Here is a 16,792-nt window from a genome sequence, read left to right on the forward strand (position 1 = left end):
CAATTCCATCTTTGGAATTCTGGTCATGTGAGAAAATCATGCCTCATGGCTCAGCCTCCTTTGGTAAAACACGGTCAAGTTCCTGTACAGCTGAGCCCACCCCTAATTTAAATCAGGTGGAACCCCAGGAAATTGTGGGTATGTGATTGTCTCTGCCCGCAGTAGAGATTTATCATGATGCCAATCATTAACTATTTTATTTCTATGGCAGGATCATTTTTCCCTGTATGGTATTAATATGTATGTGGTTCAATGGCGGGAAAACTTGAAAACTCTCAAATCCTTGCCTTCTTGAAAAGCTGGTTAAATAGGGTGTATGTGTGTGCATGCATCTGTGTGTGTGAGAGAGATGTGTTTTTTTACATGATTTTGAAGGATAACAGTCTGTTGTGTGGATGTATACTAGGTGCAGGCAAATTGGATGTTTCTATTTGGCAAGGAAGGTGGGATTCCTGATGCTGAGGCCTTAACCAGTAGGCTGGAAGACAAGGCCAACTGAAGCATTATGAAATACTTATGTCTGTGGCTTCTGTTGTATATGTCCTGGGCTCATGTTCATTATTCTTTAGTGATTTTTAAAATCTTATGCCTAAAAGTTTATTTTCCATAATTATAAAGTAGATGTGCATGTTTACATTTATGTAAAACGTTTGCTGTGTAAGGGTTTTGTTGTTGTTGTTTATTTCCTTAAAGATCACTATATCTAAGTAAAATATGAAGGTCAGGCGCACCTGGGTGGCTCAGTCCCTTAAGCATCTACCTTCGGCTCAGGTCATGATCTCAGGGTCCTGGGATTGAGTCCCACATTGGGCTCCCTGCTCGGCTGGCAGTCTGCTTCTCCCTCTCCCTCTGCCCCTTCCCCTGCTGTGAATTCTCTCTCTCTCTCTCTCTCTCTCTCTCTCTCTCTCTCTCCCAAATAATTTTTTTTTTAAAAAATGAAGGTCAGCAATAAAATAAACACAAGGCATCGATCTCCTTCCAGCAATGCTGGGTCAGGTTGCCTTTTTTCTAAATATTACTGAACCATCTCCTATAAATCTGGGTCACAAAGAGTAGCAAACGACCACTCTCCAACTGTCTTCTTCTAGGGTAAGGAGTTGATCTCTTAAGAACCATAATAATAGGTTTTAAATACCGTGTTTTACCTGGTGGCCTTAATACCTCAAGCAACTCGGTAAGAGATCCCCGACCATTCCATATTGCACACGAGACTGGACACCCCACGATTGGTGTTTAAAAGAAATTCTTATCTTCCCAACCATTTCACTCCTACGGATCTACCCCAGGACCTGAAGATGGGGACTCAAGCCCTTGCACGTGGATATTCACAGCAGCACTATTCACAACAGCCAAAAAGTGGAAACAATGCAAATATCCAGAAACCCATGGATGGGTAAGCCAAACGCAGTATCCATAGGCTGGAATGTTACTCAGCAGCAAACAGGACTGAGGCACAGACACGGGCCACCACGTGGATGAACCTACAAACATTATACCCCATGAAAGAAGCCAGCCATGCAAAGCCACATTCATATGATTCCTCTTCTATCAAATGTCCAGAATAGGTAAATCCACAGGCAGAACACAGGTTGGTGGCTACCAGGAGGGGACAATGGGAAGCTATTACAAATGAACAAATACAGATTTCCTTTGGGGTGATGAAAATATTTTAGAACTTGGGATAGAGGTGGTGTTTCACAACATCATTAATGTGGTAAATGCACCTGAACTGTACTTTTTTAAATTTCTTTATTTATTTATTCATGAGAGACACACACACACACACACAGAGAGGCAGAGACACAGGCAGAGGCAGAAGCAGGCTCCCTCTAGGGAGCCCAATTCGGGACTTGATCCCAGGACCCTGGGATCATACGCCAAGCTGAAGGCAGACCCTCAACCACTGAGCCACCCAGGAGTCCCTGAACTATACTTTCAAATGACTCATTTTATGTTTCATGAATTTCACCTTTGATTTAAAAATGTTTTCTTCAATGTGTTTAAATACATGATAAAACAAAATAATCGTCCTACAAAATGCCTTATAATTGATGTAAAATAAAGTAAAATCAGCTAGCCCGGGCCAAGAAGCTCCACACAGTTCACACTGCTGTGTGTGGTTACCTATTGCTGCATAATCAACCACTCCAAAATGTGGTGGTTTCAAACAATGACAACACCTGTTTTGCTCACAAATCTGTGCATGGTGCACAGATCAGTAGGACCTGCCCACCGCTGCTCCACACAGCATCACCCAGGACCCCTCAAGGTGGAGGCTGAAATCTCCTGAAGGTGAGCCAGACCACCTGGCTGGTGGCTGATGTTGGTGAGGACCTTGGACGGGGCTGAGAGCAGGACACTTCCACATGGCTTTTCTATGGGCTACTTGGCTTTGTCATGATGTGTTGACAAGGGCCCAAAGCACCCCCAGAGGTCCAGGTGGATGCCGCCCCACCTCCTGTGACTTAGTCTCAGCCACCATATGCCGGGAAAAGCCTTATTAATAACATACAGCTAGGAATCTTTTTTTTTTTTTTTTTTTTTTTTTTACAGCTAGGAATCTGATGGTAGTTTCAGGTTGTTGATGGAGTTGGTTTCTGGGTTTTCACCGTAGAACTTAGAGTCACTCCTCTGCACACCCTGATCTTAAAGGATCATGTGGAAACATCCAGCAAAAGCCCCACACCACTGAACCCCACATTTGAACACTGACACCCTCTATCATCAGCTGCCTCCCATTTACAGCCACGACGAGCACCCCGCAGGCTGGACACGTGCAGCCAACACCACACACACTGCAAACTAACTTAACCATTAAACACATCTGGACTTGTCCATTCGATAACTTTTCATTTCCCAAAAAGAGAGAAGAAAAAAAGAAAACCTATCCAAAGTTGTTTGGGTTAAATGTCAGCATTTTCATCTTAGGGATGAAAAACCACTTTGTTCTAAAGCCAGACTTCCCTGGAACACACTGTTAGGATCAACTAGTGCATTTTTAAAGGAAGAGAGAGGTACCTTGATTGCTCAGTCTCACCCCAAAATTCAGCATCCTTCCAAGGTGCCCTACAGGGTGCAATAGACTCATTCTTCCTTCAGGAGTCCCCAGCTTTCTGTAACCTCATCACTGGGGTCCCACCAACGGCTGGGGAGCCTGTCTGGGAGAAGCAGGCAGCCCCACTGAGGGGCCCCACTCCCGTGTCCCCACTTCCCCGTTCACGGTGCCCTGCGGTGTGCAGGCCCAGTCCCAGTGCCTCACTTGGCACGCTTTGTGGGAGGTGGAGGTTACACAGAGCTCTGACCCCCAGGCCACCCTCGCCAACCCCTCCTTCTAGAACCACAAATGCAAAGCAGTGGTGTCTCTCCACATCAGCGACCACTTAACCTAAATAAAACAGGTAAGCCTGTGCTCCGAGGGGAGGGCCTCTGGCGCTCAACCTGTTGGAGGTTATCACTGTCGTGTTTGTCCCATGACTTTATTGGAGAGGCAGTTTCCAGATCTGTGAGAGCAAAGCTCACGAGCTCTTGAAAGACTGAAGGACGGGCACGCCCAAGCCAGTGGCCAGACTCAGCATCACTGACCCTCTGAGGGCTGATGGCACATAGCCCCGGGCGACAGAGGCCAGCTGCTGGACATGAAAAGCAGGTTGCTTGGTGGCTTCACCCCTCCTGGCTTGGTGGGCTGATGCATCTGGAATGGAAGTGCAGCCGTGGGCTCTGCTAGCTGGCGTCCACACCTGCTGCATCTCCCAGCCCCATGTCACTGTCACCTGTTCCACTCTGGCCATCTTGCTCAGTCTTCAGCTGCTGGGGTCATCAGGAGCTGCCTGGGGAGTCTGAACAGCAAGAGCGAGGGCTGGAGGCTGCAGGTGGACGGACAGCAGGAACAGTCTGTCTCTAAGTCTCTGAGCCAGTGTGCTCACCTGGAGGACGGAGACTGTAGTTACCTGGCTCTTAACCCCTTACACTCTCACACACACACACGAGCTGCAGTGATTTTTTTTCTTTTGACATTTAAAAAACATTTCTTAAAATTTCAGGTTAATTCACATATATACTGTAATATTAGTTTCAGAGGTATAATTTAGTGGTTCATCAGTTGCATTCAACACCCAGTGCTTATTCCATCACGTGCCCTCTGTAATGCCCATCACCCAGTTACCCTGTCCCTCCACCCCCTCCTCTCCAGCAACTCTCAGTTTGTTTCCTACAGTTAAGAGTCTCTTATGGTTTGTCTCCCTCTCTGATGTCACCTTGTTTTACTTTTCCTTCCCTTTCCCATGTTCATCTGTTTTGTTTCTTAAATTTCACATATGAGTAAGATCATAAGATAATTGTCTTTCTCTGATTGACTTACTTCACTTAGCAAAATACCCTCTGGTTCTATCCATGTCGTTGTAAATGGCAAGATTTATTTTTTGATGGCTAAGTAATATTCCATTATATATATATATATATATATATATCTCATATCTTCTTTATCCATTCATCTTTCGATGGACACCGAGGCTCCTTCCACAGTTTGGCTATTGTGGACGTTGCCGCTATGAACATTGGGGTGCAGGTGTCCCGGTCGTTTCACTACATCTGTGTCTTTGGGGGTAAATCCCTAGCAGTGCAATTGCTGTGTTGTAGAGTAGCTCTTTTTCCAACTTTTTGAGGAACCTCCGTATTGTTTTCCAGAGTGCTGCACCAGCTGGCATTCCCACCAGCAGTATGAGGGGGTTCCCCTGTTTCCACCTTCTCACCAACACCTATTGTTTCCTGAGCTGTTAATTTTAGCCATTCTCATGGTGTAAAGTGGTATCTCATTGTGGTTTTTATTTGTATTTCCCTGATGCCGAGTGATGTGGAGCATTTTTCTCATGTGACTGTTGGCCATGTGTATGTCTTCTTTGGAGAAATATCTGTTCATGTCTTCTGCCCATTTCTTGACTGGATTTTTTTGGGGGAGTTTTGAGTTTGATATGTTTTTTTTGAAAGATTTTTAGATACTAGCCCCTTATCTGATAAGACATTTGTAAACATTTTCTCCTATTCTATAGGTTGTCTTTTGGTTTTGTTGACTATTCCTTTTGCTGTGCAGAAGCTTTTTATCTTGATGGAGTCACAATAGTTCATTTTTTCCTTTTGTTTCTCTTACCTTTGGGGATGTGTCTAGCAAAGAGTTGCTATGGCCAAGGTCAAGGAGGTTACTGCCTGTGTTCTCCTCTAGGATTTTGATGATTCCTGTCTCACATTTAAATCTTTCATCCATTTTGAGTTTAACTTTGTGTATGGTGTAAGAAAGTGATTGAGTTTCATTCTTTTGCATGTGGCTTTCCAATTTTCCAAACACCATTTATTGAAGAAACTATCTTCTTTCCATTGGATGTTCTTCCTTATTTCATCGAAGTTGAGTTGGTCATACAGGTGAGCGTCCATTTCAGGGTTTTCTATTCTATTCCATTGATCTGTGTGTGTTTTTGTGGCAGTGCCACACTGTCTTAATGATCACAGCTTTGTAATACGGCTTGAAGTCAGGCATTGTGATGCCCCCAGCTTTGGTTTTCTTTTTCAACATTCCTCGGCTATTTGGGGGTCTTTTCTGGCTCCATACACATTTTAGAATTGTTTGTTCCAACTCTGTGAAAAATGTTGGTGTTATTTTGATAGAGATTGCATTAAATATAAAGCATGGACATCTTAACAATATTTGTTCTTCCGATCATGAGCATGGGATTATAGTCACTTTTAAAACCTGTCACATGTTGTTCCTCTGCTCAAAACCCTCCAGTGGCCTTACCCTTCACTTTGCATTAAAAGTCTTGGCAGAGCCCACAAACACTGACCACCTTGCTGTTTGCACCCAAAGACACCTGCCTCAGGACCTTGGTACTGGCTGTTCCATTCCCTCAGCCTAGGGATTCTTCTCCAGAGAGCCTCCTTCCACATGTCCCTGTGACCTTGTTCAAATGCCCATCCTCTGAGGGGCTGTCCCCAGTCCCCTGTGTCACATCTCTGCCCACTGCCCCCCATCATTGGCTGGCTGTCTATGCCTTCCTGACAATTTTCACCACAGCATTGGTCTCCTTTGTTCATGGCTAGCCCAGCCATCCCCATACCCAGCCTGGGACCTGGCACACATGAGCCCCAGTGGCCTCATGTCTTGTGGGTCCTGAATCAGGGGCTGGGCCTAGATGATGCAGGTGATCCCTGGACTGGGCCACAAGAGGCCTACAGCTTCTGCCGTGCACTCTCAGAACACTTGCAGCCCTGAGCCATCTCATGGGAAATCCGGCTTCCTCGAGGCCACCATGCTGGAGCAACTTAATCAACAGGCTATGTGAAGACAGAGAGGTCCCATTCACCTAGTCCAGCTCCAGATGAGGCCTCTGGTACATGGAACAGAGAACAGTGGTCCCCCAAACCCTATAGATTCATAAGCAGATGGGGATCCCTGGGTGGTGCAGCGGTTTGGTGCCTGCCTTTGGCCCAGGGCATGATCCTGGAGACCCGGGATCGAATCCCACATCGGGCTCCCGGTGCATGGAGCCTGCTTCTCCCTCTGCCTGTGTCTCTGCCTCTCTCTCTCTCTCTGTATCTGTCATAAATAAATAAAATATTAAAAAAAAGATTCATAAGCAGATGAAAAGACCCCTGTTGTCCTGAGCCACAAAGTGTTGGGGTCATTGGTTATATAGCAATGAGTGACCAGAACGCCTGCAGGATGGAGTAGAATCAGACCAGTGTCAGGGGGGCTCCAGGCTGCCTGTGGTGAGGGTCGGGTGGACAGCATGCCCACAGCATCTGCCCCGTCCGCGTTGTCAGCCTGCCCTGCGAAGCCGTGCAGTTACAGTCAGCGCCCCTTCAGCCCACTGTACCTCCAGCGTCCACAGCAGGCCAGAAGGACTGGAGGCATCGGCGTCAGGGAGGCTGTGGGCAGACAGAGGAAGTGGCAGGAACCAGGCCTCCGCAAGATGCTCTGGGTTTCCCTTGGATCAGAGTCAGTAATTAAAATGTAACCGGATGTACATATTATTCACATGAAATGATGCTTTGCACAAGGTCACGGCAAATTGAAATCACCTGGAAGGAGGGCCCTGGGGCCCTGGGAAGGCGCCTGTCCCCGGACCACGGACTGGAGTTCCAGCTCAGCCCAGACCCCGCAGCACCACCTCTACATTAACAAGTGTCACGTGTGGGGACAAGGGGCCCACGCCTGTCAAAGAGGCTGAAAGGTCAGGATTCCAACCCGGAATGAGAAGACGAGCATGCAGGGCTGAGGCCAGGGCGGGGAGAGTGATGGGGTCCTTGACGGGAGACTCCAGAAGGGGAGGCAAGATGAAAGGGGCCCTGAGGGACACCCCAGGATGCTCCTGGGAATGCAGGCAGAGTGCCGTGGGATCCCCCGCCCAGGCTGAGGGCAGCCTGGGAACTGGAATATTCCTGCCGGTACTGGGGAGGCGAGGCCGGTGCCCCAGGCCCAGCACAGCGTTTCCCACAAGCCGCCCGGCTTGGCCCCTCCGCACCCTCTGCACCCTCAGCATCCTGTTCTCCAAAGGGGCAGACCACCCCCCAGGGGCCCAGGCCACGGCCCCAGGCCTGACATGGCCAGAAGGGCTCTCACGCACACCCACATCTGTCTGCGAACAAGACCTGTTTCTTTAAAGCAACTTTCCCACGATGTGATTTATGTAAAATAAAAGGTGCCCGTCATAGGCGTACAGCTGGATAAATTTGGACACAGGTGTGTGGTCGGGTAGCCACCAGGCCAGGTGAGATGTAGAACATTGCCCTCAGGTTAGGGAGCCTCAGGGACCCCTTTGCCATCAGGCCCCACCTGCCCAGCCCTGGCCCCAGGTGTCACTACTGTGGGAATCTCTTTCTACCTGAAACCCCATTGTGCTCTTGGGGGTCCGGCTCCCTTCCTCAGCTCCATGTTCTGTGGGCACCCTCCTGACCACACTGGCCACGCTTGGGCCCTCTGCCACCGGGTGCTACTCCCGTGTACGCACGTGCCCTGCCTGTCTGTCCCCCCGCCCGTGTGCGGACGCTCGGGCATTAGCAATAAGCAAGTCTGTGTGTGGAGACGAGTCTCGGTTTCCCTCGGTGATTCCTAGGAGTGAAGCGACTGCCCTGTATACATGCGTGTCTCCCTTCATGGCAGACTGGCCACCTGCGTTCCAAAGTGGCTGTGCCCTCCTATGCTCCCACGTCTACATTTGCCACCAATCTGCTCTGGGCCCACTGTGACACTGGGACATCACTCTTCCCCAGACACCTCTCAGACTCATGACCTAGTTGGCTCAGTTTCTTAGGGTCTGGAGGCCTTTCTCTGTGAAATGACATGTTTAAATCGTTGGGCCAGAGCCTTCACGTAGCCAAGGGCCCTTGTAGTTCTCTGGCCACCACGGAGTCTGAAATGTTTTATTCACCAAATGCATCTCACCATTTCATAAACCCATGAAGACCGTTGTTTCCAAGCAGGGACAGGAACCTGAGAGACAGTGTGTCTGGAGGGAAGCATGCAGAGAAGGAGTCGGCAAGACCCGGTTTGACGTCCCTTGCCTGCCCCGCCAGCAACTGTGACCCTGGCCAGATGACTTGGCTCCTCTGGGTCTCAGGATGCTCGTCCATAAGTGGGAGTGAATGATCACAGTCCCACTGTGGAAGAAAAGTGACACCATGGAGAGAGCTCGGAGCACAGTAGATTAGATGCTCAAATGTAGCTGCTGATGTGGTTAGACTCGCTTTCCTTTCCAATAGACTGTTTCCTAATAAATTAAATGTGCCCTTACATTATCCCTCCAGATGCCACCTCTACTGCCAAGAGGCTGTGGCTAAATCCTGAGATGGGGTCCTGCCACACTGTCCTGGCACCTTGGGCTGGAGGATAGGCTAAAACCCCTGGAGATGAAAGGTCATGCCAGCAGATCGATTAATTAGTGGCTGGGGAGGGGTCATGAACTGACTGCCACCACCACCCCGTCCCCTAACCTACCATGGCCAGGCATGCAGGCTCCTTCTAATGGTAACCTCTGTTCCAAGGCTAGCCCATGGGCTACTCCTGGGCTGCAGGCAGAGCCTCAGGGCACCTGGTACTTCCCCACCTCACTGAGGTACCGCAGCCAAGCTCAGGGCCCACCTGCCTCACAAGGCCATGCCCAGCAGAGCTAGGGCCCCACTGTGATAGCGGGAGCTGGCGTCCCCAGATGCAGAGTCAGGATCTGTGGCATGAGTGTTCGGGAGACACCCTCAGGAGGGAAGGTGTAGGGGGTGTGCAGGGGAAAAGTGGAGCAGGGGTGCAGGCTGGGATAGAGTCAGCCTCAGCCTGGCCCCACAGGAGCTCTGGAGGAGAGCCTGCAGCATTGACTTTGTCCTTGCTCCAGGAGGGGACCTGGACTGCAGCCCCTCACAGGTACCGGCCATGGGGCATGGGCTGCCCTGATGTTGGATGAGGCACACAAGCCCCAGGCCGCTCCAGATCAGCTGTTCTGGTGAAGGTGCAGGTGTGTGCATCTGCTAGAGGCAGGGCGTGCAGAAGTAGAAACAGGACCAGGGGTCAGACAGGCCGCCGACTGTGCCCACTGCCCTATATTGTAACCTTATTGAAACACCCCAAGGGCAAAGGACCATATTTGTTTCCTATTTCTCCCAAAACAGATTACCACCAGTTTGGTGACTTCAAACACCACAGATGTGTGGTCAGATGGCTCTAGAGGTCAGAGGTCTGGAACTGGCTCTCGTGGGGCACAAATTAAGGTGTCCACAGGGCTACATGCCTTCTAGAGTCTCCAGAGAAGAATTTGTTTCCTTTTCTTTTCTTTGCCTTCTCTGGGTCCTAGAAGCTGCCTGTGGTGAGGGAGTTGGCAAGTGACAGGCTGAAGTGACAGGCCATGGAACCTTTAGCTGGGTACAAAAACAAGAGGAAGGGCAGGAGGTGACTGGCACCAGGGATCCGAGATGAGAAGTCAAGACACAGGGGCCTCATGAGGATGAGGAATTACTGCATCAGGGCTGGGGGAGGTAGAAGAAGAGCCTGTGGTCACAGTGGATGTTAGAACTAGTGATTGCAGACATGGGGCCAACCAGTGGTGATGATTCCAGGAAGACTTTGGGGATGAGACAAAGTCACAGGTCAAGATGAATGTGAGGAACTACAGGTCAAGGGTCTGGGTGGGTTTCCCATGAGGCCACCCACTGCTCCCAGGGTGGACTCTGCTGGAGGAGTACTTGCAAACTCAGAGTTGCTTCCAGATGTACTGAAGTCTACCTGTTTTCCCCACAAATGGGTCCTGAAAGCATAGTTCCTGAACTGTGGTGGTGACTGGGAGTTTCTGCAAGTGGAAAGACATCCTTAGGCTCCAGTTTAGCCACCATGAAGCTTAATTTACCTGGTTCTCGGTGCCAGAGGACGGACTGTGGATGACCTTGTGGACAGTGTTTGTGCTGTCTCCAACTTCCTGACTCTGTAGCTTTATGAAAGACATAGAAGCCCTAGTGACCCCTGCTTCCTCCCCTTAAAATAAGACACTCAAATACCCACAGCATAGGGTGGACAGGTGGGTAGAGAGGGAACGTGTCCTCCGAAGGTCCCTCCAAAGTGGATTTCAGCTCCTGTCTCTACCTCATGTACGATGAGAAACATGCTTTACACCTCACCCCAGTATAACCCAAACCATATTCTTACCACTTCTGATGTGGTCTGGAAGTCTCTATTCTATTCTCGTCTTGTTTATTCTGTTCTATTTCATTAAAACACACATACACACACCACTGCTTATGAGACATTCCATCGATTTTACAATCCATTAGCCAGAAATTTTCCAAAACTAGGTTCCCCAAGTTAAAATTTTCTTACTGATGAGACTCACTTTTTCCTAAATTCAGATTTCCTGGTCAAGTGCCTGCCTCTTCTTCCCAGGTTGGCAAGGAGGAGGGAGGAATGACGGAGCTAGGGACACCCCAAATCCAGTGAAAGAAGGTGAAAGGTGATAGCCCTGGAAAGCCATCACTTTGTCATGACTCTTGTCATGGGCTGAATCCATAAATACAAAGATTTTCTACAGTAAAGAAAGGGTCTTTTACCCCACAAAGATGCTGTGAGGACCACCTTCTCAGAAGCCTAATTTAGCAAGTTATCTGGAACTAGTGGCTATCAGCTTTGCAGCTCAGCAGAACCACCCGAGGGTTTTAAACTCCGATTCCTGAGTCACACCCCCCACCCACCTATCATGCCAGAGCCCAGAGGTAGGGTGGAGTCATGAGGAGCACTGGTTGTTTTTAAGGCTTCCCATGATTCCAGTTGGCAAGACAATAGGGAAAAATATTATTTTCAAACAAGCAAGAAGTCTGTTGGAAGTGCAGATTCTGACCATTCGGAGAATCTGGGTGGAGCCGGGGACTCTGCATTCTAGCAAGCTCCCAGGTGATGCCTCTGGGCCAGGGGACCCCACTTAGAGCATCAAGATTTTAGGCCCTGGCTGAACACAATAATCACATGAGGAGCTTTCAGACCCCATCCCAGACGAACTGTACATGAGTTTCTGGGGCCTTGGGAGGCATCTATATTTTTCTGACACTCTGTGATTGATTTCTATCATGCTTAAGTCAGGGCTGAGAGCGGCTGTTCCAATGGGTACAGACACATCCAAGATTCCTGGTTTTGACTCCCAGCTCGGGCCGTGGGGGCCTTGGGTGAGCTCCTTTAGTCTCTGAGCCTAGTTTCTCCATGGGTAAAATGAGGATGATATATCTGCATCCTGGGGCCGTGGCTGGGATTCAGGCTCAGTCAAAAGCTCTGGTGGGCAGGTGGTGACAAGCTCTTACTCACTGGGCTGAAATATATGAGGAGCATTCTGAGAAGACTCTGTCCCCACGGCAGAACTCAGGCTAGAGAGAAAGAAAAGTCAGGGGAATGAGAGGACCCCTTGTGGCCTGGCCCACAAGCTGTGCAAGGCCTTATGGAGAGGGTCTCTATCCCTATAGCATCCATAGGGTCCTCCTAGGTTCTGTCCCAGCTCTGCCCCTTGCCCACCTCTGAGTGTCTGAGGGCCCTGCCATCCAGGAAGGGCAAGGGTCTGTTGGACAATCCGTTCCTTCCTAACTTTGGATTCAAAGATCTTAGCCTCAAACCTCAGCTCTGCTGTGTGACTGTGGGCAAGTAAATGAACCTCTCTGGGCTTCCTTTTCATCCACATAAAGTGGGAATGATAAGACATGAAGGTCACTGTGGGAATAAAAGAAAGCATTCTGTACGCACAATAAGTAGTATCATTAGAATCGAGCTGGCTTTAACGAAACAGGTATGATGGAATGGGCAGGAGTGGGATTGGAAGTTGGAAAAACTAAAAGAATAACAGTTTCACTTCTTGAGAAAAACAGCTAACTGCCCCCATGGAAATCTGTTTCCCAGCTGCACGCGCCCCCTCCCAGTCTCCGTGGGAAGGGCTGCCTTCTTGAGCAATGAGTCCCGAAAACTGCACCCACGGCTGTCCGTGCCGAAATGGGCCTCCAGCCTCCAGGAAATCGGGCTCAATCCAGTCTGACCAGACCTGTGGTGTTTTCCTGGGTGCTCAGGATTGTCTAGACGCGGCCTGGCTGTGTCCGAGCATGTGAAACACGGCCGTGGGGCCCAACCGCTCCGTTTGGCAGCAGGCTGCCCGAGTGGTAGGCGCCAGGACGGCAAGGATGACGGAGTGCTGAAATCTCCCTGAGGGCATCGTATCAGATGGCTGGGCTGCCAGCCCTGGGCTCCGAGCTCGGCAAGCGCATCCTCAGCAACCCATAGAGAGATGGGGAGGGGGGCGGCACCCTGGGGCTGAGGGAGTGATCCCTCCCCGAGTCATGAGGAGAGCCCCCAATTCCGTTCATGTCACTGCTCAGGGGGGTGAGACCAACAGCCTGGTAATGACGAGTGGGGTGCTGGCATCATGTGTAATGTGTGTGGGCCTTGCATGCATCCTTAGATAGATGGCTGGCTGGAGATGATAGATAGATGATAGATAGATGATAGATAGATAGATAGATAGATAGATAGATAGATAGATAGATGATAGATAGATAGATAGATAGATAGATAGATAGATGATAGGTAGAGAGAGATGAATGGGTGGATAGACGTATAGTATCAGTATATTGGATGGATGGGTGGATGGATGGGTGGGCAGATACATAGAACAGATAGGTAGATAGTGCAGAGACAAAGATAATGGATGCTCTCAGCATACATGTTGGATGGTATAGATATGGTTGGGGATGATGCAGATAGATATAGAAATGGCAATTGGAAAATGTTGAGCAGGAACTGGGTATCTGATTATGTTGAAGAGTTACTGTTTATTTTTAGGTTTACAGAGAGTAGACGTGGACCAGTCCTGGCCAAACATCCTTCAGGGAGTTAACGTGCACACGCTGAGAAGAGAGTTTTCCTCTTAACTCTTGCAAACCTAGGATCCAACCAAACTAACAGGAAAGAAGCAGGTAAGATAAGATCATCATTAGTGCAGGTTTGCTGTCTCCCAGGCACTCACGTGGGTGGGGGGAGCAAAGATGAGCAAGACAGGGGCTTTCAGCCTCGGGTCCCACTGCCCAGTACAGAACCCACCAGCTGCATGCAGCTATTTAAATCAAAATCATTAAAACTAGATGACAGTGAAACCTCAGTTCCTCAGTCACACCAGCCATATTTCAAGTGCTCCAATAGGCACGTGTGGTGACCACATGGGACAGTGTGGTTCTAGAACATTCCATGATTGCAGAACGTTTTCCCAGACGGCACTGTTGTAGGGCGTGAAGGTCTAATAACAGATGCAGCTTCTACAGGGCAGTGAGTCGAGGTGTCCCACAGCATAAGTGAGGCCAACGATGGCTCTGTGCATACAGCAGGTAGAGGGGACAAGACTCAGGCTGGACTGTGGGGAGCTTCCCTGCCTCCATTCCCCTCTGAGAGCTCGGGGACAGTCCCTGTGCTCATAGAACCCATCTCTAGTGTGGACAGTAGCATTCATTGGCTAACCTGTCCTATTCTTGTTAATAGTACACCAGCATCTCACAGTTCACTAACCTCCAGGGTTAGTCACTACTATGTCATAGGGGGGCTCCAGGTCTGCGCCTGGCACCCCTTCCTCAGTACAAGCTCCAGTGCGTGTCCCAGTGGGCATCCCAGATGCTGATCTAGTGGTACCCAGCACACAAAGCAGCAATGACCCCTGTTACCCTGGGGTGGGTGACAACCATCAATAGCCTAAGCTACAGCCCAGGTATGGCTCACCACTATCAGCTCCAGACACTTCCACCTGCCTGGCCTTGACCAGAGCCCTGACACTCCAATGGCCTCCTGGCTACTGAGTCCAGTTCCCAAACAACTAGAAATAAACCGTATAATTTCGACACTCCGTATTTGCTGATGACAGAAGGAATCCAAGGATGGCCTTTTCCAAAAGAGCCGTGGTGACACTGGTGCCGAAGCAGCATGTCTTGTGCAGAGGACAGCACCTATCTGGGGGAGGGGAGCCTTCTCGTCCAGGGGGCGCTCCATGCCCACATCTCGGGTCTCAGGTCACCCCCACATGTTGTCGTATTTGGAGGCTAGAGCATCAGAGAAAAACATGAAACATTCCCTTAAATCCCACCACACATAACAGGTTACTTTTATACTTCCAGATTTTCTCTCTTACAAATAGAAATTCATGAACATAAATGTGGGCCTATATGTTTGTGTGTTCTTTTATGTACATAAGTATAAAAATGCTCTTTGGGAACTTTTCCCTTTACTTAATATATCATAATAACTTCTTTGTATTACTAAGATATACAGCAATATCATCCCTTGAGTGGCTCAGGCAGTTCTATTATATCATTGTATCATCATTTATTAACGAGTTGTATCCATTAAGAGTACAGACAACAGAAAACTCACCACAATGGCTTTAAAAAGTCAGGATTATTTTCTTACACGACTGGAATCTAGAGGAAACCGTGTGGTCAGTGGTCCAACACTGTTAGTACACGGATCCTGTGTTTCTGTGGTTCTCTCTGCCATACTTCATGGCACAAGATGACTGCTGCAGCTCCAGGTGTCGTATTCACATTCAAGATAAAAAGAAGAATAAAGGGGGAAACTTTGTGAAGAACAGAGAAGCATCCCATAAACCCCTCCAGAAGATTTCTTATTTTAAGTCATGTGCCAAGATGAGCTCACCCTTGTGACAACAGGGGCTGCAGAACACTTATTTGACATGCGGCCTTTATAAGAGGAGATGGAAAGGGGGTGAGGAACCTAAAGCAGATCCTGCAGGGCTCAGGAGAGTATCATCATGGACCTGTCCAGGTTTTCATCCTGAGTCTCAAGCTGAAGAGACATTGCCTTCTAGGGAAGAAGAAATACCACGGGAGAGCTGGGCTGGGAAACTGCCCATGGTAACTTCTGCCCAAATCCCCGAGGATGGGGAAGCTGGGACCAGGGCAGGGAGGTGATGCAGAGTGTAGGCACACAGTCTAAGGGAGGCCTAGGACTTGGGCAGAGAGAGAGAAACATGGCACACAGCGTGAGCAAAGGTGTCAAGGCAGGGTTGTCAGAGGCCTTCTAGAACTGAAGCCATGGAAGATCCAGATGGTCCTTTTTCCTGGCTTTTGAGAAAACAATATGGCAACTCCAAAAGTATTTTGCAAAGCCTTTATGTGTGTGACTCCTCATTGTCCAGGAAAAGAAAATGCTTCTCTGGGGTCTTATCATTCATTCCACTACTTTAAAATGAGACTGTGTGTGTCCCAAGAGTTAAACAGGAGGAGGGACCACCAAGTTCTGACTGTACCAATGGGAGAAGTAGGAGCCCTCTGGCTATCCTGCCAGCACAAGGGCACTTGGCAAGGCTGAGTCAGCCTCACGTGCTCAGGTTGTAAGATCAGGATTGTCAGTGGGGCTGAAGCTGCCAGAGGGGGTGTCATATGGGACAGGTGCTATAGCGAGCTCTGAAGTAGCATCTCATACTAAACGGGCTGTGACTTTGTCTCATAATGACAATAGCAGCTAAAGGTCATTGGATACAGCCAAGATTTTTGTTTAAAAAAAAAAATGGCTGTGAATGTAGGTACCCGTAGAAGTGCCAATGTGGTAAGGTGGGGGGTAAAGAAATCCATTTGGTAGTGCCAGCCAACCAACACAAACTCTATGCAGGGTGTATTGTCATACCCAGTAAATATTTTTTAAGGAAGCACCTATCCTTTGACTTAAAATTCTTCTTCAAGAAATTTATCCTGAGGAAAACTCTCATAAATGTGCCAAAGTAACTGCACAAGGATTTCCACTGTGGTGCCATTTGTCATAGCAAATCATTGGAAACAACTCAAATGTTCACCAATGGGGGATTGGTTAAATAAACTACAACCCTCCAAAAAAACGTACAGCCATTAAAGAGTGAAAGATCCACGTGTATAAGCATGGAGAATGCCCAAAGTCGATCATTACGTGAAAAAGAGGTAATAAAACAGAAAGTAAGGCCCATTTCCATTTTTTATTAAAAAGAAATAAAAATAATGTGTCCCCGGCGTGTGTGCAAATAGGCTCCAAGGTCTCTTAATGTGGTTATCCTGCAAGCAGGAACTGACACTCCCTACGTTATAAATTTAATAATTTTTAAAAATTTTAATACCTATGTCACTTGTTTATTTAAGAACATGTTTAAATAAAACATATAAGTGGACGAAAATAATGAACATAAAATTACAATTTAGAAGTGACTTGAGTGAACATTTTAAAAAGTAAAATCTGCTATACATCTGTAATGCTTGAACTTTTTACAAATACATA

General features: G+C 48.4%; 2 long non-coding RNA genes across 3 annotated transcripts in view; one reads left to right on the top strand and one right to left on the bottom strand.

The window, feature by feature from the left end:
* Nucleotides 1–19: 19 nt before the first annotated feature.
* Nucleotides 20–16,172, top strand: LOC125755158 (uncharacterized). The gene is made up of 3 exons (XR_007410929.1): nucleotides 20–138; nucleotides 13,331–13,464; nucleotides 14,397–16,172. It is a non-coding gene; the product is annotated as an uncharacterized LOC125755158 (long non-coding RNA).
* Nucleotides 15,033–16,792, bottom strand: part of LOC112646783 (uncharacterized) — a 63,519-nt gene continuing 61,759 nt past the window's right edge. For both annotated transcript variants that reach the window (XR_007410924.1, XR_007410923.1), the window contains one exon: nucleotides 15,033–15,047. This is a non-coding gene — a long non-coding RNA (uncharacterized LOC112646783). The remainder of the gene's footprint in view (nucleotides 15,048–16,792) is intronic.

The sequence above is a fragment of the Canis lupus genome, chromosome 5, assembly GCF_003254725.2.
Source record: "Canis lupus dingo isolate Sandy chromosome 5, ASM325472v2, whole genome shotgun sequence".
Classification (NCBI taxonomy): domain Eukaryota; kingdom Metazoa; phylum Chordata; class Mammalia; order Carnivora; family Canidae; genus Canis; species Canis lupus.